Here is a 21034-nt window from a genome sequence, read left to right on the forward strand (position 1 = left end):
AAGTAGAAGGCTTAGTCAGCTGTAATGTTGAAGTCTGAAAATTACTTGTGGAGTAAATTGTGAACCACGTTAGACAAACAACAAGCAAATGTCCTGGTTTCAGAAAAAGTGAATCCTTTCAAGCCTTTTTCTTGAAGAATAGGAGAATGAATCAAAGGCAAGTTGCCTTCATGACCCGACTCATCAAACTGTTATCCAAAAGTTCTTATTGAAAGCAGGTTTTAGATTTCATGATTCATAACATATCAAACACAAGCTCCCTATATACTGTTTAACTCGTCAGTTTTTCTGAACCTTACATGGACAATATGCAACACTCTTACATTTAAACGTTGATATTGCGCAATGTGGGTGAATCTGACTGGTGTGTCCACATTTTTCGTCACCCAATGACACTTTTACAAGTTTTGATCTCTCGTGTCTTACGTTCTGAGATTTTAGACTTTGACACGTCAGGAAACCCCAGAAAGAAAGATTCAAGTCTACCTATAATTTGACCTATACCTCCTCAAAGGGCAATAAAGTCTATTTGTTAATTTTCAATAGTATTATGTGGCTCCAATGTTGGTGTTTGACTCATACCGATATGACATGCATATCCTACTCGATGTATACTCATGTATACATCAGATAGCTGCACCCGCTTTCCTCAATATTCATCCTCCTGCTTCAATACCAAAGAAAAGCAGTCCTGTTTCCTTCTGACTTGAGTATTTTCACCTCTTTGCAGTAAAAACTGAAAGCATTGAGTCCAAAGTTCCCAGAGAGTCTAAACATGACACAGATTTCCTCCTCAGGAGGGAGATTTGGTGAAGGGACCTACTGTCCGGAAATTAATTTTCTTCTGAGTAAATTTCATATTCCAGCTTCTCTTTTGATATGATAACGTCAATATTACTGAATACAAAAAAAAAAACAGGGTTTGAAAAACAGAGTTTTACAGGCATTGTCATGCGCTGCCAAGCTGCCAAAACCAGTTTCACAGTGAATAAAAAGAAAATAGGGAGACTCAAAATAACTTCCTTATACTGTACGTGTTGTACCATTTAGCATCTTCACTGGTTCAGAAACATTTCAAAAAGGCGCGAGACGTCAGTGAGACACAGAAAGGCCCAAAATTAGGCCACACCTTTTATGCATATCGAGTGTGGCTTCATTCAATTTGAGCAACAACTTCTACCTACCAGCTGAAACACTTTGATGCGTTGATGAATGACACAAATACTGACTGTAATTCCAGTTTTACAAAAGTGCTTTTGTGTTTTGTGACACGCAGCCAGCTGTTTGTCAGATTCCTCGGAGCTTATTAAATACCTGTAATGCCACACAACAGCAGGATTCATACGAGCGAGTCCACATTTTAACAGATGCGTGCATGTACACGCATCACACAACAGCCATGACTTCATTAATTATTTATAATCGCCCCAGACAAGGAAAAAAGGATGGTCATGATCAGAAAACCACAATCTGTTCGTTTTCTGCTCCTCAGACAGATGAGCCGCCACATGCAGTCAGAGTGCAGAAACTGCAGTCCGATCAGTTGTAACACAGCAGCTGTAGACACCTTCAGTCCTGAGCTGCTGTAGCAGTTAATTTTTCAGTTACTAAAGTAAAAACGAATATAATTAGACCTTTGTTTTTTCATGTATTATGCAAATGATCATTTTGTATGTAAAGCATGCAAAACGACATGCAAACATAGACTGCACTTTCAGTTTGTGTTCTGCAGGTGATTTACTAAGAGAACATCATGAGTGACTCCATGCTGTTCAAACGAGGGTTTTGAATGGATTACATTCTGTTCACATGAAAACAATCTGCTGGAAATGGTATGGCTTCCATGAAATGTGACGCGAAGGAGTTGGACGTGTTGGTGTTAAAGCAAATAAATCTAAAGTTGGTGGGAAAAAAACTGCAATATGAGAGATAATCTGTTCTAAAGTTTGAATTTCAGCATCTCTGCTAAAGGCTGAGCTAATTTCATTTTTTTTTTTTTTTTTAAGGCATTTGAAAACAGATGGAGTCATTAACAATGCAAAGCTTTTCAGACAGAGTAAATACATTTACGAGATTAGGTCCTTTAACTATGCTCTTACTTCACTTCACTACGCAAGAATATATCCATCCATCCATCCATCCATCCATCCATCCATCCATCTGTCTCTTGTATGACAGTGATGTTGAACATTATAGCTGTTAGGAGAATATTTAAAGAATACTTTCGTGGATTTCAGTTCACTGCAAAGATATCCATCTGCAGTCTAATACATTTTTCATACCCATTTATACAACGTAGAGTCTGGAGATAATCCAGTGGGTGAAGACAGGTTGACAGTCCGTCACGGCCGAAACACAGACAGAGAGAGACGAATAATCACAGTCACATTCACACCTACAGTACATGCAATTTAGAATCCTCACTGGTGACTAAGAAGTAACCTACAGTATCTCCATACCCATACATCTAGCCTTGTATCTTACTCAATGTCTTTTCATTTTCACATTACATTTAATGTCTCACATAAGACTCAAGAGAGCAACCATCACTGAATTAAATAATACAATTTGGCAAAAAATACTCTTATATTGCCCTCAGACATGGAAAGCATTTCAAAAGCCCATGAGACTATAAATGAATATTGTTTTTTTTCCTAAAACAGACAGCAGATTTTGGGCTGATTCTCTGTGGATGATGATGATTTTTTTTTTTGGTTTTAAGGATGACTGAGTTGTGAGACTTCGGGATTTCACAGAGGTGAACTTTTTGCCTTTGCAGCATCTTCCTTCCTGTGCTATTTAAAGGATCACTTCACCCGAACTACTAGTAAAATGAGTTTTCTCTCAATATGTTCATTCGGGTATGATGGTTCATTTTGGGTGCAACGGTGCAACAAAAGTATGTTACTCATTTTCAGTGCAATGTTTTAGTTGTGAACTTGTGCTGACCCCCACCGTGCAGACCGTGGCTTGTTAGAGATTGAGACGACACAGCTTCTTCTGAGAGACGACACACTAACATAAGATTGTTCTTTTTAGGTTGAAACTGCCAAATAAGTCTATAGTTTATCCAATGACATATTTACTGAATGACTGTGCCCTTGATAGAGAGGTGTTTAGTCAGCCCAATAAACATATTGTAATGCTCACTCCACTGCACTCTCATCACATATAATAAGCAGTCATCCATTCACCTTCCACATACAATGCACTTTATCCTGAGTGGGGTTGCCAGTGAACCACCAGAGAGACATGCTCCATCCTCCAGAGGTCAAGTGGATGTCACAACACTCAATGAGAAATGTAATGGAGACTTCAAACTCCACAGACATAAAACATGTAAGTGTCCAAGGACATAGTAAAGATCCATAATCAAACTATTGGGCTTGAGTCCATAGTTGGGTTTTTTTTTGTTTGTTTTTTTTCAAATCAACTTAGTCCTCTAGTACATAAAAGTTAGTTTCACCTGTGGATGACTTTTCAGTGAAGTTTGTTAGGTGTAAAATAAGAAAAACACCATAAAGCCATCGCTTCTATTCAAGTCCTCATGAACTTTACTTTTCAGAAGTGTTGAGCCAAAGATCAACTCTTCTTTTATTGAACAAGACGTAAGAGGGGTTTTTTAGTGCTGGAAAAAAATAAGATATTGAGAGAGAGAGAGACAGAGAGAGAGTCTGTGTGTGTGTGTGTGTGTGTGTGTGTGTGTGTGTGTGTGTGTGTGTGTGTGTGTGTGTGTGTGTGTGTGTGTGTGTGTGTGTGTGTGTGTGTGTGTGTGTGTTGGAGGGTATTATAAAGTGAGACTTCACAGGAAGGAACCCATGGCTCCGACTGAGAGACTGCAGTTCTCAATAAGTGTTGATATTAAAGCACCACTGCAAAGTTACAAGGCTTTCCCCTCATAACAATAAGGAAGAATCCTCACACAGATTAAATCAAGAATGGAGACATGTTGTACTGTAAACCTGTTCAGATGTTTAGTCTCTTTTCCTTTTAACTTTGACAGCTTCAAACTCTTTGTCATGTTACATAAGGACCCTCTCAACAAGTGTTTAATGGTGTGAATCAGAAACACATCACTGCACACTGTGGCGACATGTGGGACAGCGGTTTATGTTAGAAATAGTTTCTGAATCATATGAAATGGGGAGATTAAAGTGAGATATTAAAAACGGAATCAGAAGTGAAGAAATTAGTCTCCATGTATTTACTATTGTCCAGACTCCATCCACCCATCTCCTGAGTTATATAATATAGGATGGTGGGAGGCCGAGTCAACCGCTGCTTATAGTAGGAAACATCTTGGACAGGACACCAGGGCAAATACAGAGAGACAGGAAATTAAACACAAAAACATTGACACATTTACACACTGGGAGAACATGTAATCTCAACATGGAATGACCCTGAACCAGTTTTAAGCAAAAAGCGAGTGCATTCAGTTTAACGTCAGACTATTCCATTGAAATATAATTACAATGGATAAAATCTCTGTTATCAAAAGTGGTTATGCTGCCAGTGAGCATATGTGATTGTCTCTCAGAGTTTGTCTCACGATGGACTGGTGGATCTTGAGTTATATAAAATGATATGGGTGGGTGGATTATGCAACAATAACATAAAAAATAATCAAATACTAACAACTATTAATTCAATAATCAAATCCAGAGTGTTTTTGAGTAAAACCACATATCTGTCCTTCTGCAGCACTGCATTTATTCCTCCTTTACTCACCTTTTTATTTTGAAAAAAATCTATGCTTGCACTTTGCAGGCTGAGCACATATTCCCATTTGAAAATTATTTCATATTTCACAACGTTTTAAGAGCGCAGACAGCTGAAATAAAATGTATCAGGAGGAAAGTGCATGACCTCAGCTCAAACTGTATAATTTCAGTCTGAGTGGCTCAACATCTGCCGACAATGTTAGCGGTCTAATCTCAGCATTACTCAATTTACCGTTTTGAAGTAAATATTGCAAAAATGCAGCATTGACTAAGATTTCTCACAGGCATTTTCTATAGTCAGAAGCAAATATGAATGCGGAGCATCACATGTTGTGCCTGACTTCAGCTCTTTGGTTTTCCACTTGAAGCCCTTGGTTGTGAAGACCGTCTGCTGTGTTTCAAACTAAATGTAGCCAGGGAGGACATGGTTTCAAAACTCTTCGGAAGAACACACCAGACATGAAACACATTTGTTCTCTTCATTCTGTTTCATCCCACTTCAGTAACAACAAATTCCTCTCAGATTGTCTGATAGCCCGGTACATCATTGGACCTGAAGTGTACACCGGTGCTTCTCCTGCCATGTGTAAGTGGACACGTGTCACTGGTGCAGCAGCACAAAGCCACAGTCTCGTCTTTATGAAGTCAGGGGTTCAAACGTGAGACAGGATCAGAGAGAATATGAGAGAAGCAAGTGGGTAACAAAAGCAGGTTTGTGATCAAGAAGGTGCCGGTTTGATTTGCTGAAGCAGCTGGGAAAGTTTGGCTGGGGAAAGAGAATGAGTAATGCTTTCCGAACCCTTAGTAACTGTTCACAAGCCACCAGTGGCAGTGCTAGGACAGCTCCCAGGTGTGAACATCCACAGTACAGTAGACCTGAATGAATGATGAGCCTTACCCTTCACTCACGATGTCATTTGTATTCTGGTAATCTGAAACAGCAGAATATCATCCATCCAACTTATATTTCAAAACTTCATATATGATAGAGGAAAGTTGGTGTCTGGCTCAGCCAATAAAGGCTGAATGGAATGGCCAAATGTCTCAAATAGTCACACCAAAGGCCTATTTCACAAATTTTAGTAACGTTTTGTGTTTACTCGTGTTTAACATTTCGAAAATGATGTCCGTTTACACGGAAATGACAGAGTTCGTGCTGTTGTTTGTATTTGTAATGACACCATACACATGCGTGCGGAAAACAATACACCCATTAACAATGGACAAGACAAGGAACTTCGAATGGTCAGACATTAAAGTTGGTTTGTTATTATGGGTGAGTGTTTATGCTTGCATTCGTTTTTAAGGAGTTTGAAAATGTGTAAATCAACTGTTCCTCTTCTTAGAGGTATTCTTAGTTGACTGTCCCCAAAATTCAAACAGAAACAGCAAGGTTATTCACTTGAACATGCAAGCAGAGTCTCGTCTATCTCTTGAATTCTAGTGGAAGTTGTAATTAGCACAACAGAAAAAAAAAATGCAGATGTATCGAAACAGCACAGATTTCTTTTTCAGTTGAACTTATAATTTATTTGATAAGCTCGCTTGTTCAAATTCCAGAGGCTACAAATCACCTCTCCCTGAGAAAAATCTCCCAACTGCTCAGGTTGCATCATCAAGCGCATCCTGCGTAAAACTTGTGCCAAATGAAAGACGCAGATCACTCGATCTCTAAAGTTGCCCTGGAGGACGACCTGGAATACCTGCTTTCATTTTAACCCTAAAATTGACTCCCTTATTTCATGTGAGTGCAGACTCATATGAAATAAGGAGATGACTCAAAGCAATTGAGAGTAAACAGCACAGACAAGAGTTTACTTATCATCATCATTCTGAAATTATCAACACTGGCCGGGCCAGTGGTCAAACACTAATGCTTGAATCTTTAATCTTAAATATTATCAACTGTCTTTCATTAAACTTGAATGCTAAGCACTGAAGGAGAGAGATTATATTACTTTGCCGAAAAGCCACACAGGAGGTACATCACATAGAACGACCCCAAAATGATTTACACGGTAAAAAAAAAAAAAAGAATATTTAGTGGCTTCTATCCAAGTTCATATCAGTTTCTCCATAAAACACAACATTTACGTCTCTGCTTCAATGTGAGCAAGACCTCCACATTTGTTCAAATCTAATAGAAAAGAAAGAAAAAAACACAGGCTACATTAAATCTAATGCTGCCCACTGCTGACTGATGCCGCCCACGTTTGTCAAAAGACAAAAGGTCATTTGATTTAGCAGTGTTGTACAAGTGCTGTTTTTAATGCCAAGACCGTCAAGTTTGACATGTGTTGCTGTTACTTAACTTCTCCGTGACACCAATTAAGTGCTAATTATTTTTGGGCCAAGCATGTGAGAAAGCAAAACATTGATTTGAGTTGAGTTTGAGGCCTGTTTAGGGCAATTTATGGAAAAAAAAGTGAATCCCATCTGAGTGATGTAGTCATGTGCGGCCAGAGCGAAATGCACATTTTTATTTATTTCTCAGAAAAGAGCTTTGTGCTGCAACACCTCATGTATGGAAGGCTTTAACCTTGAGATTTATATTACTCGTATCATATGTATTTTACTCTAAGTGGTGCAGCCACCCAGAGAGCAAAGAGCATATGCAGGTGAAAAAGATATTCATAAATACAGACCTGGAAATCTGTGACAAGTGTGAAGCACAGCAGTCAGAAACTGGGATGAAGTGGTACTGTATATGGCTGTGGGTGATATTTGAGCTGGTTATCAAGTCAAATATCCAAAATTTTGTACTGCTCTCTTTACCATCATACCTTTCCAGCAGTGAAATGAAATGCCTCTGGGCTAAATAGTTATCGCTTGTGTTTTTTTTTAACATCTTGAAAGATTTGTGGTCATCAGGTCCAAGTAAGATGTCACAGGAATGTAACCATTTACCCTCATTCTTTACTTCCTGTTTGCCTTGAAAGTAAAACAACAACTTTACAACAAGGTGTTGTTTTGATGCCTGATGGAATGTTTTAAGTGTCTGGTGTAGATAACAGAGGCCATAAGCAATGTGACCTCAATATTAAAAACATACAAGCCCTTGCATCGCCTCTTCCTGCCAAACCTGCACATTTCTATATTCATCAAATCAAAGTATTTCTCAGATTACATTTTAAATAACTCAGTTAACATTTTGTCACTGTGACAATGGCAAAATTAAAGCCTTGCATATACAATATCCAGAGCTCTATGCTTAAGATGGTCTTGTTGAAGCAAGATCTTATCCTAATATTTTGTTAACATTTTTGTTGCATCATAACCTGTAACGTGTCCAGAGAAAATTGTGTTATTCCTGTTACACCAAATCTGAAAGAGATGCGTGTAGATACTATATAATGAGGTAGAAAGTCTGCCTTAAGGTGGCTCTCCACATTCAAAATAACTGATATACAGTCAAGCAACAAATTATTGTAATTCAACAATTACAAAGCAAAACCTTGTTTTCTCTTCAACTATGAAAGGAGCACCAGTGTCACAAGAATAGAAACATGCTGGAATAGTAACATGCAACAGGTAAATAAAGGTGCAACTAACTTTAAGTGCAACTGTCTTAAAATAGCCCTTTCATAGTGTGCTCACTGCTACAACACGAACCAGGGACCTGCTGGTTTTATAACCTTTTCTCTCCTGTTTCCATGAATTCAATGCATGCAGGCTTTATGAGCTACATGTGGAAATGAGACACAACTTCTGTAGGTCAGAGAAGACGAGCAACAACAGCTAAAACCATTCAGTTTACTAAGTGCTATCGCACAGGATGTTAGCATTTTATAAAATTTCGAATTTTTCTCTCAATTACACTCACTGTAAATGGGATGAAAACTCTTGAGTACAACTCAGAAACTTTAAATTAATCTGCTGTTGTCATGCAAACAAAATGTAAGAGAGGGCCGTGGCTGGATGCACATCAACAATGAGAGACAGTCTCACTAAGGTGTGTTTAGGGGCTTATTGAGGAAAACAACTGTCAGCAATTACACACATAACATCGAAAGAGTAGATATGTGAAGTGGGCTCATATGAATTTTAACGGGCTCTGTCTCTGCCTGTGCATTCAGGCCATTGATGCTCATATGACACAAAGTCTTTTGGAAGATCAAAGTGTCCGGCTGGAGTAAGGTGGCCAGCCGGGAGCTTTACAGGGGATGTCAGAGACGACTTGAAACCCCTGGCCCGGTCAATCCATACTCATCTCTACCCTTTAATCTTCAGTCACCATGTAGCCTCCTTTCCTGTGGGCATGACGACGACGGGAAGATGTGGTTTCCCAGGCAAGGAAATCAGGTAAGTGCATTCATTAGTCATAGGAGGCTTCCTGCAGGGGTCAAAGAGGGCAAAGATGGCGGGTAATTAAATGTGGTAAATTAAACACTAATTTAATGAGCGACCCCACTGCCTTTGGTCTTTGTTTAATCATACGAAGAAGAGGATAACAAAAAACTGGGGAAAAAAATGGGATTCATTTTGCTCCATGAGGGTGGATGCAATTATGGTGAGACACAAATTGATCACCGAACAATAAACATTAAATAACAATCAAGGTAGATGTGTTTGTATTGAGTCAATTAACGAGGAAACTCAGCAATAGAATATTTAACAGCTTAAAGTGAATCGCAGTGAAGTTGTCGGATCCATACGTAATTTATTTAAAGCAATTCACCTCAATTAATGAACCATGATTAAATGCATTAGTTAGATGCAAAGTTAAATTAGTTCAAAGTGCACAAAGTGTAAACTGTTTTTTAAATCGTGCTTTTGTTCAGAAGCTACGTGAAAAAGCTGATATAAGATTGCTTGATTTAATAATCTTATTTTTATTTATGTAAACCTTTCTTTATAACATATCACTGCATTTTGTTTCATGTCACCAACATTGAAGTTACCTGATTTCTTCTACTGTAATCTAATTTCACCTCAAAAACTCTCCATTCACCTCATCTTGCCAATCTTCATTCACCCTTGTTAATTCACCTCGTCTCATTCGATTGCATCTCATTTAACCTAATCTCCTCAATCCTAACCTCATCTCATTCCATCTAATTTCATCTCAAATAAAGTCATCTGCTGATTTCATCCCTACGACGTCGGGAGTTCAAGTTCACTGAAAATATCCACAATATCCCCTGTCACTTTGTTAGTCACATTTGGACAAATTCACATGAAATAGAAACCCAGCTCTGGCATAAATTATGCCTTACAAAACTTATAAAAATGGGTCCAGTTTATTAAAGATCATCATACATGTTTTAGAATGTATCTAGAAAATAATTGGTGAATGAAATGTGCTTTTTGCTTGTATCACACTGAGATCTGTGTCTTAATTCTTCACCAACTGACAGAGGAGGATAAGAAATACACCACATGTGTACTTGTACTTCCAAAATATATATATATTTTTTTTTTACAGTGACATGTCAAATCAGCTCACCGTAGAAAACTAAATCAGTATCCTTAAGTAAAACGCATCATGTTCAAAATAATCTAACAGAAATCAGTGCGGCTGTTGCACGATGATCACATTTACCAAGACCAAAATGAATGAGGTGCTGATGAGGATGTGTACTCTTGTGGAGGACTGCGATGCAATGGCTGATTAAATAATTAAATGCTTTCAATCACTATATATTTTAAATTTCATTCATCATTTTCTCACAGGCAGCGAAACTCTGAGGATCTGAGACCATTTTCTTCAAAGACGTACTCTCTGCAAATGCAATCTCAGAATGTGAACGAACAAATTGCTCATAAATCGTTTCTTTTTTTAAACTGTAAAAACTGAATCACTGGTTTGTGTGATAGTAAAGTCTTTGTACGAGTGAACACTAAACTCATCTGGATCCACATACAGCATACATGAGGACTCAGTTGTTGCCAAGCTTTTACTGATAAGCTCAGGAAAAGTAAATTAGTGCTATTAACGTGGGCAGCCACACTGTGGCCCGACAGATCAACGTTCTGGCACCTGGTCAAGTGCGGTTTCAGGAGTGTTGAAATGTTAAGAGGCTGGCACAGAGAGTGTGTCCACGTCCTTGGTTCGGAGCCTTGCAGGCACCACGCTGTCTCTGAACTTACAGAGCATCTCACTTGGCATCAGCCTCTAAAACCAGTCACCTTGTGAGCCCGGGAGAAAAAGCCTGCTCTTGATCCCTGGCTTTCCACCAGCTAATCCACGTCCTCCAAAGTTTTAACAGAAGAGTCCAGATGAAAATCTACTACTCCACAACCATACTCCCCCCCCCCCCCCCCCCCCCCCCCCCCCACCTCTAAGATAAATGAGCACTGTCACCTCCCTGTGCATAGCACGGTGGCAGAAAGGGCAGTGTTTCTTGAGAAATACCGTTATCAGAAGCCAGCCCCTGATCGTCAGCGTCCCTGAATAACATTCTGTTTTCATTTCCCAATTCATCAGCCTGGATCCCGAGCTGAACTCGAGCCCAGGTGGTAGAAAAGAGTCAACCAATAACTCGTGCTCTTCAGATTTGGCACTCAACACTTTTCATTTGCACTCAGTGGTCACAATTTAGTGCCTGAACACTGTCAGTCTTTTTATAAGACAAAATACTACTGAAAACACTATTAATATATTTCAAATCAGCACAACAAGGCTGCTTGAATATCAATTTAAACATGACAAACTGGTGGAGACAGCCAAAAAGGTTGTAGTCAAATAAGCATTTCTGGCCAAATGATTATATATATAAACGGGGATGTATTATGTTCTGCACTGGAGAACGACAAGCTCAAAAAAAACAGCTTACATGAAATTGAACTCGTGAATCAATGTGTATAAAAAAGATAGTTTAAAGACATAAGTTGCTGTGATGATTTAACAGAACTACAAAAGCGCTTCAACAGAACAACAAAAATCGAACTTGTGCTGTTAATTTAACCCAGTGGTTCACAATATATTTTTTTGAATTTTTGTAGCTCCCATGGATTGCGTCTAAGGTTCTATTTATACAACAACAGTGCTCAGAGCCACTGAAAATGCAACTTTTTGAAAACGGCTGCCAAGGTGAAACTTTTTGAAAATCATCCGAACATTTCTAAACAGGCGAAAATGCAACTTTTTGCAGATGCTATTTCCCTGAAATGCTGCTACTGGGGAAGTGTGCCAGTAATGTAATAAACACTTCTTCTGCACATGCACAAGTAGGACGATGTACAATACCAAAAATGGTGAACTCCAGAGTGTCATGACTCCCAGTCATATCTTGTCCTGGGTTTTACTCTCTGTGTGCATCTGTGTGTGATTTCATTACAACAACAAACAGTCCCCACGACTAGCCCAATATTTATCTATAGTGTTTTTACCATTTCTGTGTAAATATGAAACGTTTCTGGAAAAAAAACTTCGGATCCTAACAATGTTGTTGTTTTTGTCACTTCTGATTTACCAAACATATTACAACAAGGCCAAACATTGGAAGACTCACTCTCACCTACATCTAAAATCAGGAATAATCCATCAATCATAGAATTATTTTTGACAATATTCAAAAAGACAAAACCTCAGACTCATGGTGTATTATACTTTATCAAAACATCTTTATACCCACATTTCAGACTAAGTCCACCTTGATTGCATTTATTCATTCATCATTCTATCACTCTCCTCCATACATTCACCTCAAAGTCTATTTCAATTGGTGTTAATTTCGAGGCACTAAAATAACCAACACCTCACATCTCAACATCTTCTTGAAGGGTGTCAACACCGCTGCATCACCTTCTCACCCATACATTTCCCAGCTGACTCCCAAAATGACTCAGTTTTGCATGTTTTTTTTACAACTGTGCAGGAAAGGCACTTTCCTGCAACCAAACAACACTCAGTTATTTGGGTGTTGCAGAGTTACCAAAGCTCGTCAAACAAAACATTCACCACTCCTGGTGACTGTAGTAAAAACAATGTTGGCATTGACAGATGATTATGCTTTAGTTTAGATCAGACATGAGAAACGAGTTTGGTGACGGTAACTTACATGAAATTAATGTGGACCTCGGAATCAACGCGGGACACAAACTTTGCTCTGCTGGGTGAAAGTCCTGTCTTTGATCCATTCTGTGGTTCCACTTCAATATGTCACATCGTATCTCTTTATATTTTGAGATTCGTTTTGTCAGATTGTTTGATGTGTGTCCTGAAGTCCTGGTGGGTAGAACTTCAGGGGCGACAGGCAGCAGGGGGTGATCCTATTTTATCTATTTGCCTTCGCTGCTGTTGAAAATCGTTCCCCAACGATCTGAAGCAATTAAAATTTAAATAAGATGTCCTAGCTTTGTAGATAGCAACACAAAACCGCATTTGATTCAGCTGAAGAATCCTTTTATGCAACCGAATATTAAAGTACGGCTATCTATAACTATTGATCGCTGAATTTTTTTTTGTATAATTGAAGTACAGTCGAAGACCTAATGATCTGCTGAGCAGACCTGATGATCTGAGTGCTACAGTAAAAACTGCAGGGAGATTGTGGCCATGGGAGGATAGAACCATTCTGTTGATTGCATTTACAAAGACAAACATGGTTCTTATTTGATTTGCTCTGGGCTGCTTGCCATCAGTAGCTTTATGAACACACAGTGTATCTATCTTTGTTCTTCTGTTATTGTTGAGAAACGGTAGAGCTCGGCTCAAGTCTCTCTCACTCACTTTTTCTCACTCTTTCTGTCTCATCTGTCCCTCCTGCCGCTCACATAACAAGATGAACATTTTCACTTTCTCTCCCTTCCACAGAATCCATCCTTTCTATGCCGGCTCCCTCTAATCCCCCCATGGAAGTGACTCACATTACAGTATTCTTCAGTTTAATGCACTTTAATAGCATTAATATCTGCTTTTGCGTCTTCGGCTGCAATAAACACCCTTTACATCTTAAGAAAGCCGCTTAAGAGCAATTGACATGGCTCGCGTACCAAAACAGAAACGTACCTCGGGTGAAAAGCAGAGGAACTCATTGTAGAGAAGTAATCTGTTTTTCTTTTTTTTTTGGATAACATTGGCACCCGCCCCGCACAGCATGGCACACAGTGTACTGTAAACACAAACTGAGGGAACTTCGACAAGGAGCAGCCAGCTCCCTGTAGTCTTTCCTACTCACACTCTGACTGTGTGGAGGAGGCCTGCAGATACGGGGAGAACAAGAGTGCCTGCCACCTCCTGTGCCACCCATGTAGCCGCTGCAGTGACAGCCAAGGTCAGCTCAGGAATGACAGAGGGCCCCTGCATGGAGATAAGACTCTCACAAACATCTGAACCACCACGCTGCTCCTGGCAGGAAAGAGAATCCTGCACCTTGAATTATTCATCCGGGTCTCCCCTACCCTAAATAACAGCCGGCATGCATTGTTTGACATCCCGAATGAATAATTAAGGATTGACCTTTTGTTCCCATTAGAGGTGATCGGTTGATAGCCACCATACTTTGTGGAGGAGTCTGTGAGATGACAAGATGTGCGATGTGTATGGGAGCATTTATTGTATTAAATCAGTTAAACTTTGAAGCATAAGCAGGGAAGTTCAGCACATCCCTGTGGGGTGGGAGTGATACACAAAGGCTTGGCTGCAGCCTCTGTTGATTGTTCCTAAAGCACAGCCTGAAGCCACTCTTTGTCGCTACTTCTATGTTCTAATAAGAATTGTATTGTGGCTTGTTCCTGGCACATCAAAGTCATTTTGATTATGCTAGTCAAGAGCTTGTAGTCGGTTATGTGGATCAGAAATGGTGCGTTGACACAATATTAATCCCTGCTTGGCTAGCTCGGTCCGCTTTGGTGGCTTTCTAATGTGTAATGCTCCATATTACGATTTTGTTTTCTTGCTGCCAATCGGTACAATAAATCCAAAATGTAAACCTGTATGAGGACAGTCCAATATTTATTTATGCTTCATAAGCCCAACACTAATCACTCAATTTGAAATATTTTCTCTAAGATCAGAAAATACCTTAAAGATATTCAAAACTTAAATATTCCTTATTTACTTACCTTATTATAGCTATTGATTGTATTTTTATTCGAAGTGTATCCATAGGTCTTGCTGGATTTGCTGTAATATTTGGGGGATGTCGATAGTTTTTTTTGTTTTTATTACATGAAACCACTAAATGAAGCAAGATTATATGTAATTTCTTTGAAGTCCTATGACAAAATACTTTCATTGTGAATTGGCCTCTCAGCTCTAGAGGGTTACATAAGTTACTGAAAATAGTAAGTAATTTTTAATATTTCTTTTTAAAGCAGTGGAGGTCTTTCTTTAGACTCATTTTTGTCACCCATTGAGTTCAGCCTAATGTAAATCAGTTAATCTGGGATGTAAATGTAGATGCTCTAAACAGGGTTGTTGAACACATTTCATTTTGTGTCAGCAATACCATTAAAATATTGCTATAATGTATGTGAATGAATGCTCTAAAATCTGTACATTACTGTTTTTTGTTTCGTTTTTCATGGAAAAGGTGAATTGATGAACTGAGTAGGCACAAGATAGCCATTACAAGCTAAACAATTTTAGTCAGCTCAACAATTAAATGTAATAACTTTCATACAGCTGCCCATAGCTAATTGAAGCTACAGAGCCATCAATGCAACTCAATTCTCCATAACAGTGTTCAAGGAGACGATTTTAAAACAGCGTGGGGGAAAATTATATGGATGTCCTTTCACAAGACCATATTTTTTCAGCACTTTCATCTCAATAGTGAAAACAAAGTGTCTGGATTGTTAAATCAACTCCAATGGAGCAATGCACAACCACGTTCAACTCATTTAGTATATTAACCTGAACAGAACGAACCCAGCTCAGGCCACTTTGGCAAAGTTTAGTCAGAGATGCTGTGACCCCCCCAGTTTGAGAAGAGCTGCAGCTCATCACTACAATGACATAAGATATACTCCCACTTAACTTTGCTGAAGGTGAAGGAACACAATACATTAATCCTGAATACACCCAGCTAAAGTTAAACAGCTTCCAGAGCATTTTCCCATTTTAGACTTGCTGATTAGTGTTATATTCACATTTGTTTTTGTTGACGTAGACATTTGTTGTGGAAAAGACTGCTAATGTTTTTTTCTATAATGCGACTGTGACACTGTGCTGTGAATGTGACTTTAGGATGAAACAGTCATCAAGTAAACTGGATTAATAACCAGTAGTACGCAATGGCGTTTCAGTCAGGGACAGCAGTAACAAAATACCCCCCCCCCCCCCCCCCACACACACACACACACACACACACACACACACATTATGTCCTATAGTAAATACACAATCTGAATCCAATGTAACGCCACTATTACGCCACAACACATCAGGACACCACTATGCAGCATAGTGGTTATCTCACCCATTTCTGGTGTCGGTCTTCCTCTACTCACAATTTCCATGTCTGCTGCAAACAGGTGCCTTGAAAAAGGTCCCCGAAGCAGGTACGCTATTGTATCATCCAATATTGCTGTTAAATTAGCCGCCATCACTCCAGAATAGCAGATAATAACAGTGCGTCATCACACGCCTGCTTATGGGCCAATAAAGGGCCAAGAAAGGAGCTGTGATGCATTTAGAGGACATAGGAGATTTGAGCTCCAGAGAATATAACCAGTCATCTTCTGGATAAAGTTGCTAAAGTCACTAATTGATTCCAGACAAAGATTTCAGAATCACTTTTTAATTATTCAAAAAAAAAAGAAAAAGCATGCTTCCCCTGAATGCACATAATTTTTAATAACATGGTTTTTGTAGACAGATTAACATTTGTGACAATTGACAGTTAATCTCATCGAAAGCTCACAATAACGCCCTAAACTTTGGAAAAACAGGGAAGTCCAGCACTCAGTCGGAGAGTGGAATAGGGTTATAATTGGTTCAGGTTTTGTTTGTTTTTTTTATATGTTGAGCAATATGTTCTCAATTAAGAGGCCACAGAGTGGACATCAGTCACAGACATTTGTATTGATGTGATCCTTTTCTGAGGCTGTAATACAAAACACACAAACATGACAAACATTGAGAAAAAGACATGCTGTTGGCTTCGGTCCCCTCATGGGGTTTCTTGTAAAATGAGGGCGAAATGTAGGATACCAGCAGGCACCACAAAGCTCTTTAGTGGTTTCCTATATGGAACTTTTCCCACAGAGCAGTGCTGTCTGTCACCGAATTGGATTTCGTTTTTTCAGCGAGTTGTGGCCACTGGTTCCATCAGCAGTTCGCCTGCAGTGACACATTCAAGGAGGGAGCCACGCAGAGGCGAGCACAGATTCCTGGTTTAAGGAGTGCAGAAGAGAGAGTGAGAGAGTGAGATGGGGCTCTGTAGACAGACCATATTTATAGCCAAGGATAGGAATAATTCATTGTGATCAAAGTGCAGATCATGCTCCATTCCATCACAGAGCAGATGTGGCAGAATGAAAAGGAGCTTGCTTTCTCTCCGTCTGCTCTCTAGCGACTTCTCAAATGGGAAACGGTGAGGCAAAGTTGTCTGTGTGAAGCCGCCGCCACCACCTACGCCGTGTGCCTGTTTCGTCATGTGCTCCCCGCTCGCTCTCAGGTGGCTCTGCTTGACAGGGAGCCCGCTATGCCAGCCGAGATGCAATGGAACAAACACATATGCAAAAAGAAAAGAAATCCACCCACACGCGGCACATCTTCTCAATCAGAGCCAGGACTGAATATCCGATTCTGACCTCATGGTAGGAGGCCGTGTGCCTGCAGCCTGCCATCATAAAGCACTGCAGGACCTCTGCAGGTCGCATAGGTACATGAATCATGGCAGATAACAGTCAGAGGTCTGAGCGGTCCAAATCAGAGTCTTGAATAGGTTTTTTTTTTTCCATGTGAGGCAAAGCTCCAACTTACTTGTTTTCAATGTTCAATTTTCCATTTCACTATGACTTGCTACATAATAAAAGCAGTGTTAAGGTTAAGTCCACAAGTTTGCAGCTTTCTCTTCACACTGACCGCACTAGTTTTTTTCTTTATGAATTCTTTCTCACAAGCAGGCTCCGGATGACATGCTCACGTTCCTTTTTTTTTTTTCCTCTTCCTGTTGTTTTTCTTTGGTACTTTTTGGCTTTTCTCTCTCCCAGTAATGTTCTCTCTGCACACACAAGCTCGCTTCTTCCAGTTTCATTTTCTCTCCCTCCCACACACAGACATACATATGCGCCTGTTTCTTTCTTTCATTTTCTGTCTTCAACCCTTTCTTGCCTCCCTGTCACTCCTTCAGTACACACGTGCACACACACGCACACATCAGAAACACACAATTGCACGAACACACCAGCGCAAGTGCACAGAGCTCCTTCATCTTCTCTTTCATTTCTTCTCCCTCCCACACTTTTCCTATCACTACTTCCATGCATGCAGGCACTCAGAGGCGCCTGTATCACTCGCGCTCATTTTCTCTCCCTCTCTCCCTCTTCCTCTTTCTCTCTCTTCTACTGTTTCTCTCATCCCTTCCTCCTTCCACCAACATTCACACACACGCACGCACGCACGCACGCACGCACACACACACACATACACACACACACACACACACACACACACTACCGGCATTCCAGCTTCCCGTACTCCCAGCTGGGCTTGGACAGCTCTCTTCCTCTGGCCTCACTGGGCCATCTGGAGTGCAACGTCCCCCGCTCTCGGCTGGTCCCCTGCCAGCCTCCGAGCCTCCCAGGATGGGCGTAGCGTCTTCAAGCACAATTTGTACGCGTCAAAGCGCCGCTGTGTGTCCAGTGACCCAGCTGAGTGAAGTCATTGAGTCTTTGCATTTCGCACCTCAAAGGAGCTTCATTTTGCTTTGATGGCACCTGCGCTGCTCGCCTCTCTGGATGGAGGATGGCACTGTAATTGATTAAAGCTGCCGGGCAACCTCACTGGCAATTACGCCTCTGTTTATGATCTTGTGGAGAGGTTGGTCTTTGCAGGGATGAGTGAATATCTAAAGCTGCGGCAGAGGTCAAGTACCTAAATGAGCTTTTCAGGCACACAAAAAAAATCCCACCTGTTGCCTTTGTGCATTAAATAAATCCGTCAGGATGAACCAGAGCCTTTCTCTATAGAGAGACTGAAAATAAATACAAACTTCCAACTGAACAGCACAAGAATGTAAAGAAGCTTTAAAGTTAGGTCTCCTGGCTTTTTAGTTTTACACTCTTTTTTTATAGAGTCCCAAAGACAGGTGGGATGTGAAAACCTGTCTGCCTTGGTTTAAAGCTCTGAGAAATATCTCTCCAAAGCATCGACACAGCCAAGACTTTGGACTGACAAACCAAGTCAAATACAAAATCAGTACTTCAATGCAGAAGACTGAACAAGCATGTCTCTGAAATTAATAGCCACTTAAGTTATTCCACCTCAAAGGAGTCTTGTTCTGCTTTGATGCCCCCCCAGTTCCCTCTCAGCCCGACAGGGCAATTGATTAAGGAAAGCATCCGCAGCACTTCCTGTGACAACGGTGCTTCTTGCAACTTTTAACAGACAACAAATATATATTGAGCTGGAAAGACAATACATATTGATACATACATATAAGTGCGTCAACAATATTATCCAACAAGCAATTTGCATTCTTTTAGCGGTCTGGTTTGGCAACTTTTATTCAGATTTGTTTATTGAATGAATGAAATGCACCACGAACTTTAAAGTTCAAGATGTGCAAGCACAAACAACATTTTTGACAAAGTGATGTATTCCAAAAATACATGCCTGAGGCCCTTTATAGTGCAGGAAGCAGTTTTCATAATCTGATGAGAACAATGATCTAATGCAATCTCTTGTTGAAGTCTTGTGTTTTCTGATTATTGGCCAGACCCAGACTTTAAACAGGACTGGGGAGGAATATGTATGAGCTCTTTGCATATATTAAACAAATTACTAACCCTCTTCAGAAGTTATAAAGTTTGTGGTCCAGGAGCAGAAATAAAGCAGAAATCTGGAACCTGTGCAGCAAGTGAATGCTGCATTAAGTTATCAAGCACCAACAGTCACAGTTGTAGAATAATATTGCTTCCCACATAGCCTTGGCGTTATTCTCACTGTCACAACACATGATGAAGAGAACGAGTTATGTGTGAACACATAATAAACAGACAGGAGGTGAATCTGATTGATTTCCACATTTCACACATTGAACATAGAAAAAAAATCCAAAATCCAACATAATGAAGGAAAATGTGAATATAAAACGAAACAACAGGCAATTTGTATACCCGTGGGCCCTCTCGTTTCCATACTTGTGGCATGTTAGAAAGAGTAACTCAAACGAACTGACCACGAAAGTTTGATCCATCTGTAAGCCCGAACTTCAGAAACCAGACGCACTCAGGAGACACTTGGGGACAACAGATAAACTGCAGCAGATACACGGGGCGCCAGTGGCTTTACAGGCTGAAACGCAATATCTGACAAACGGGGGTGGAAAACAGCTCGTATCCGCCTCTCATCAGCGCACTCACCTTACCGAGGCGCCCCGATCACCATGAAGCAGCGGAGCCGCGGAGAAGAAGTGAGCGCGTCCTCCTCACTAGTTGATCAGCCAAGTCTGTCTTGTTTCAGCACCACGGAGAGCGCGCCCGCCTCTTCGGAGGGAGCAGCGCGGGTGGAGGAGGGGGAGAGGGGGAGAGGGGAGAGGGGGGGGGGGGGGGGGGGGGGGGGGGGGGGGGCACCTTGTAAGTTTACGGCGAAGCCGCCAAAACGCATCCACCGTGCTCCACCGACAGCGCGTCTCCTTCAAGTTTGACGCCACCTCGCTGATTCCCCGGCCGGAGCGAACATGACTCTCCGTGCAAAGCCGCGGCGCTTCCAGGACGAGTGCGGCCAATCACTGCGCCTCAGCGACTCACATCTTTGCGCATCCGCCTTCCAAAGAGTCTCCAAGGACCGGCGCGTTGTCTGCCTCCGGGGCGGGCTCGGCTGCTTTAATAATAGTGACTTTCGGAGTCCCGCACGTCTTGGTTTCCCGAGCTTTTTCCTTCTTTTGTCCTCACGCCGATCCCGACACTGATACGGACGGAGCGGTGCGCACGGATCCTCTCTTGCCACAGCGCATCGACTGGTTACGGGAGCGGAGCAGCAGAAAGAAGGAGTGTCTCTCACGACCCGACTTCATTACAGACTCCTCTAAAATTGATAAGATCCGCGTCTCCCTTATCGCGATCCTTCTATTCTTACCAAAAGGTGTCGAACATGGCGCGCTGCGGGTGCATACTGTATAATATCCACCGCTATGATAAATGCAACTGAGCCGCAGTAGAGGCGACACAGAGTTTGGATCACTATCCTTTTATCA

The 21034-nt window shown here is 40.8% G+C and overlaps 1 protein-coding gene across 1 annotated transcript in view; it reads right to left on the reverse strand.

The window, feature by feature from the left end:
* The window catches only part of chst8 (carbohydrate (N-acetylgalactosamine 4-0) sulfotransferase 8), a gene marked incomplete at its 3' end in the record, with an annotated part of 207681 nt that extends 187417 nt beyond the window's left edge, over window positions 1-20264 (reverse strand). The window contains exon 1 of the mRNA XM_080494881.1: window positions 20202-20264. The remainder of the gene's footprint in view (window positions 1-20201) is intronic.
* Window positions 20265-21034: the final 770 nt, after the last annotated feature.

Source organism: Blennius ocellaris, assembly GCF_963422515.1.
Source record: "Blennius ocellaris genome assembly, chromosome: 1".
In the NCBI taxonomy this organism is placed as follows: domain Eukaryota; kingdom Metazoa; phylum Chordata; class Actinopteri; order Blenniiformes; family Blenniidae; genus Blennius; species Blennius ocellaris.